Below are 6,000 nucleotides of genomic sequence, written 5' to 3' on the forward strand. Positions count from 1 at the left end.
AACAGTATACCCCAAAAATGCTGCTTTTTCACTTTTTGTGGACCATTTAAGCCAAACCATACTACATTTTTCATGCGCCAAGTAAGAATGATCCATACTGATCTGTTACACATCTAAATTCTGGCAAAATATGTTCCATTTCAAATCACAAATATTTACTCACCTATTCTTTCCCCAAACTAATCAGTAATGAAAAGTGCAAACTAACGTCCTTTACCACTGATAAATGTGACTCTAAGCACCTACTAAGTGCTGTGATGATTAAAAATGAGAATCAAATTATCTAAATATTACAGTAAATGCTAAAAAGTTGAAATGTTCTGTACATTTCTAGATCAAGGATTACTGAAACATGAATGCATTGATAAGCTCTTCAAAAACAATTTTCAAATTAGTAAATGTAGTCAAGCACCCTGTTCCCTAGATAGGAAAAACAGGCACTAAAATTAGGGCATATAAGTCTGCAAGGCATTTTCTAAATTACAACTTAATCAGATTAACAAACGCAAACAAAATCGGAAAATAGAAAAGACTAAGCAAATGTAAGGTGTTAACTAAATATCTGGAGTAAGAAAAGGGGCCTAAAGCGGCCTAGAACGATAAAAAGCAAAGCCCCTACAGTAACGTTACGTTTGACTTAAAGAATACCGTTATTTAAATAAGCAGTTAACACTTGGTAGGAGGAAGGCCAAACAACGTGACTATTATAAATCTATGGATTCACAGCACTGCTTTACTATTATTCCGTACTTATTTGCGGATATTTAAAATATAGAAATAAAGAGGCAGCAACAGTTAGCCACTACATTAACCACTCTAGCAAAGGTTACTTTAAAAAACGGCCTTGCATTCTTACAACACTCTACAGTTAAGGATTATTTTCACATATATGACCTCATATAGTCCTCTCAACCCTGAGAGGTTGGCAGTACCGACTATATTTCATAGATAAGAAACAGAGGCTTGGTACGCGATTTTTTCTCGGAGTCACCCAAGTCGAACCCAGACCTTCCGATTCCTAGTTTTATGCCTCGCATTCCGTGTAGTTCTATTTCAGGCATAAATAGAATTGTTAAAGGGAAGGAACGGGTTGGGGAAAAAATAATCATGGTACCTGCAGCTGTGTGCTGCAAAAAATGGCTGAATTATGCTTCTTCCTTTTTCTTTCTCGCTGTCTCCGGGAAAAAGAAATTACATTTCAAACAATTTAAGTAAACTCAAAGACAAATGAGGTCCCGGCGTCTACCAAATGTTTGACTCGGGTCTGTGCAGAGACGGCCGGCGAATTCGTGCCTAGCTCGGGGCCGCGGGCGAAGCCCCGGCTCCGCAGGCAGGCGACCGGGGGCGGCTACGTACCTCGGGGGGTCCTGTCCAACCTCTAGTGGACGGCAGTCCGCATTAGGAAGAACGGGGCCGGCAGGCCGATGGGTGGGCGGTCGGGCGCCGGGAAGGCACTCGGCAGGCTTCTCGGACGTCTACGAGCGGCCGCTCACGGCCCGAGCCGGGTCGCTCCGGCGGGGCACAAGTGTGCTCGCCTGCAGCCCCCTCTGAGTAAGTCCTGGGAAAGAAGACAGCTCTGAGTCGCGAAACCAGACAGTCGGGCTCCACACGAGGCGGCGCTGCGTCCGGGCCCGGACCGGCCTTGCCAACGCCGGGGTCTTTGCAGCACCCGGAGGGGCTCGGCGGGAGGACCGACTGGGGCCGCGGGCGGAGGAAAGGGCTGGGGGGCAGCGGGCAGAGAGAGAAGCACCAGCGGTCGCAGCGTCAACGACGGCGTCTCCGGGCTTCTGCCCCGAAGCGCGCCGAGCCTCGGGATCACCCACGCCGGGGGTGGAGGAAGGCGGGAAGGGGGCGGGAAAGGGGCGGGGCGTGCAGGGCCACGAGCCGGGGGCCGCTCCGGGCCGCGCGCCCCCTGCGGGCCGCAGGAGCCGCCCGGGGCCCGCCCAGGGAGGCGGGGCTGCCTGGCACGGGCCCCCCGTGCGCGGTAGTCTAGACGCAGAAGCCAGCCACACTAGGAGAGCGGGGGGAGGGTGAGATGCCGGGTGGGGAGCGGGGAGCTGGCCCGGGAGGCCCCCTCGGCCCCTGCTGGCGCCCCGAGGGGGCCAGCGCGCGGCCTGGCGGGTGTTTACCTTCCCCCTGGTCGAGCGCCAATGCCGCCATCTTTCAGCCCAAAGCGCGTCACTTCCGGCGCCACGGGAGCGGGAGCGGGTGTGGGAACGGGGGGAGGGGGCGGGGAAGGGTATCCCGCGCCCGCTGCGCCCAGCGTCCGGGCCGCCGGCCCGCCACGCCAGCGGTGCCCCACTGAGGAAAACAGGCGACCGGGCGTCGCGGCTCGGGGCTTGGCCCGACGCAGCTTCCCCTGCGGCGCCGCCGTCGGGGCTGAGGACGCTCAGCTGTCCTCGTCCCCTTGCAGCGGTCCCTCTCCCCTTGCAGCGGTCCCTCTCCCCCTGCACGAGCGGGGGCCCGGAGCCACTGCGGTGCGCCCATCCTCGACAAGTTAAGGGCTAGGAAGCCAGGAAAGTGTCTTTTTGCATCTTTGCCACGGTGGGGGTGGGGGAATCGGGGACAGCGTGTAGGGAGCTTTGCCATTACTACCTGTTATAAAAGTGACTAGATCTGCGCCAAATGACATCATTTTCGTAAGGCAACTTGCAGTGGATTATTGCGTCACTGTCCACTTGGCTCACTGCACAACAATTACACGTTTCAGAAATCGATTTCCCAGGGGTGGGAAAATTAATAAAAATGGCATGTCTGCACTACCCGGAGAAATGCCGGATCTAAAAAAGCTGTTCTGTCTCTACTTGCGTCAAAATAATCAGGAATGAACATTCAGAGGGCAGTGATTTTTTTTGCTCCTTTTTAACACATCAGCTATAGAATTCTAGCTAATAGTTTTTAAATTTAACCTTTTCTTGACAAGAATATAAAACTAGACTATAGGACTGTTTTGTAAATTTATTATGGAATATCTTTGTGGGAAAAGTGTAGGTGACGGAAATGCACGGTTGGAAGCCCGTGGTTCTACAATTAACCTTAAATTAGGGCATCCATTGCCCATTGCTCATCCTAAACTGGGGTATTTCGGCTTCCCCCACCCCCACCCCCCGCCGCCATTTTCTCTCTAGACCAATATCCCGATGAACTTTCCGTGAGATGTGTCGCTAAAAGCGATAATTATCTCTTTCTAGCAAACTTGAACGTGACATCTTTCCCAAGAGGCCAAAATAGCACACGGTGTACTGTTTTGCTGAAGTAGACTACTTCGTGGGAAAGATAACAGAATCACCTCAGTCTTTTGGAAATAAGCTTCCTTATTACGATTTAAACTATAACAAGCTTTAAAAAACTATAAGACACTGAAATTCCCAAGTTGTTCACACATTCTTTCCATCTTTTCCAATAGCTCCTTTAAGATATGTCTGTTCATTATTTAAAAATCCTTGCTTGCTGTATTTGTATCTATTAATATATGACAAATTACCCCAGAATTTATCCCCTTAACACAAATTTTTAAAAACCATAAAACTTTTAAAATGCATACATTCAACTTCTGAATATTTAAATTTTCATACATTATTCCGGAACATCTAAACGCTTGAATTTTGATTTTTGTACATTAACCAACAGGCATACATTTTAATCTATACATTACTATGTGGCACTGACCTGTCTAAGGAGATGATTCTGTTCTTGATTCAGGCAGGAGCTGAAATGTTTCAGCGTTCTGTGTAGCAGGTATAAATGTAGTGAGTGATGTCATAAGCCATTGTGTGATCACCATGCCCGCCCTCCCGCCCTCCCTTATGTTGACATTACAAGGTCTCATATGTGGAATTTCAAATGTGCTTTTTTGAATATTTATTGTAGTTTCTGAAACTGGGCTGGGTCTTTCAATCAATCTAGACATTTACTATATAAACCACCCCCCAAAGTTATATTTAATCAATGATGCCTCTTTCACTCTTATTTCTTATTTTTATTTTATTTTTATTATTATTATTTTTTTTTTTTTTGAGGTGGTCTCACTCTCGGCCAGTCTAGAGGGCAGAGGCGCGATCATGGTTCACTGCAACCTTGTCCTCCCGTGCTCAAGCGGTCCTTCCACTTTAGCCTCCGAGTAGCTGGGACCACAGGTGTGCCCCACCATGCTTGGCTAACTTTTCTGTTTTTTGTAGAGACGGGGTTTGGCCATGTTGCCCAGCATGCTCGCAGACTCCTGGGCTCAAGCGATCCGCCCGCATCTGCCTCCCAAAGTGTTGAGAGTACAGGCGTGAGCCACCGCGCTCGGGCGCTCAGGAGTTTGAGACCAGCCGGAGCAACGTGGCAAGACCCTCGATCTCAATCAAAAATTAAAAATTAAAAAGTAGTGTATAATATATAGAAAGATGTAGTACCTTGAGAAAACATTCTGCTCATCCAATATCAAGGAAAGTAAAACTCTCTCATTTAAATAAACTCCAGGTAATTCCTGTCTTGAAATGTTAATTTTCGGCCGGTCCTGGTGGCTCACGCTTGAATCCCAGCACTTTGGGTGGCCGAGGCGGGTGAATCACCTGAAGTCAAGAGTCCGAGACCAGTGTGGCCAACATGGTGAACCCTCATCTCTACTAAAAATACAAAAATTATCTGGGCGTGGTGGTGGGCGCCTGTAATCCCAGCTACTCAGGAGGCTGAGGCAGGAGAGTCGCTTGAACCCGGGAGGCGGAGGTTGCAGTGAGCCGAGATGGCGCCACTGTACTCCAGCCCGGGCGACAGAGCAAAAACTCCGTCTCAAAAAAAATAAAAAAGAAAGAAAAAGAAATTCTAACTTTTCCCACCAATTGCTGGACTGTAATGGGAGTTGCTAAATACCTTGAGAGTATCCTTTCACATTGGTAGAGTCCCACAGAGGCAGATGGAAGCCGTCTTTTTCTAGCCCTCTAGCCTAAGTATTTGAGAATACACATTCCTCAATAGCTGTCTATTTAGCAGCCTGCGAGGTCGGAGGCCTGCTAGAGGCTTGGGCCTGGGAGTGCTGGTGGAGTTGGAATGAGGTTCCTCCCCAGGGGTTCTGAGGATTTAGGATACTGCATACCCTCCTCCTCCCTCCTGCTTTTGTTTTTTAAGAACTTGAGGCCTGGGCGTGGTGGCTCATGCCTGTAATCCCAGCACTTTGGGAGGCCGAGGAGGGCAGATCATTAGAGGTCAGGAGTTCCAGACCAGCCCAACGAACCTGGTGAAACCCCGTCTCTATTAAAAATACAAAAAAGTAGGCCTGGCGCGGTGGCTCACGCCTGTAATCCCAGCACTTTGGGAGGCCGAGGCGGGTGGATCACGAGGTCAAGAGATCAAGACCATCCTGGTCAACATGGTGAAACCCCGTCTCTACTAAAAATACAAAAAATTAGCCTGGACATGGTGGCACGGCCTGCGGTCCCAGCTACTCAGGAGGCTGATGTAGGACCATGGCTTGAGCCCAGGAGGCGGAGGTTGCAGTGAGTCGAGATTGTACCCCTGCACTCCAGCCTGGGCAACAGAGCTAAACGCTGTCTCAAAAACAAAAACAAAAGTTGAGGCTTTTCAGAAATTCAGTCTGCAGTAGTTGTCTTGGTAATCACTTTTCTTTTTACTTGTGTGTGAGACAGAGAGAGAGAGAGAGAGAGAGAAACAGAGTCTCCCTCTATGACCCAGGCAGGAGTGCAGTGGCATGATCAGCTCACTGCAACCTCTGCCTCCTGCATTCAAGTGATTCTCCTGCCTCAGCCTCCCAAGTAGCCAGGACTATAGGCACATGCCACCACCCCTGGCTAATTTTTGTAACTTTAGTAGAGATGGGTTTTCCCATGTTGGCCAGCCTGGTCATGAACTCCTGACTTCAAGTGATCCACCCACCTCCGCCTCCCAAAGTGCTGGGATTATAGGTATGAGCCACTGCACCCAGCCAGTAATCACTTTTCATGTGACTAGTCCCCACTGAATCTTTGGGAGTCAGAGCATTATCTTCAGCAAAGCCTAATA

The 6,000-nt window shown here is 49.2% G+C and overlaps 1 protein-coding gene across 1 annotated transcript in view; it reads right to left on the reverse strand.

Annotated features, from left to right (window-relative positions):
* KLHL15 (kelch like family member 15) overlaps positions 1 to 2,178 on the reverse strand; it is a 49,739-nt gene extending 47,561 nt beyond the window's left edge. The window contains exons 1-2 of the mRNA XM_032286134.1: positions 2,130 to 2,178; positions 1,357 to 1,558 (exon numbers count right to left, since the gene is read on the reverse strand). The gene's annotated coding sequence lies outside the window, so the exon portion shown is untranslated. The remainder of the gene's footprint in view (positions 1 to 1,356; positions 1,559 to 2,129) is intronic.
* Positions 2,179 to 6,000: the final 3,822 nt, after the last annotated feature.

The sequence above is a fragment of the Sapajus apella genome, unplaced genomic scaffold (genome assembly GCF_009761245.1).
Source record: "Sapajus apella isolate SASKATOON/1434 unplaced genomic scaffold, GSC_monkey_1.0 scaffold17, whole genome shotgun sequence".
Lineage (NCBI taxonomy): Eukaryota > Metazoa > Chordata > Mammalia > Primates > Cebidae > Sapajus > Sapajus apella.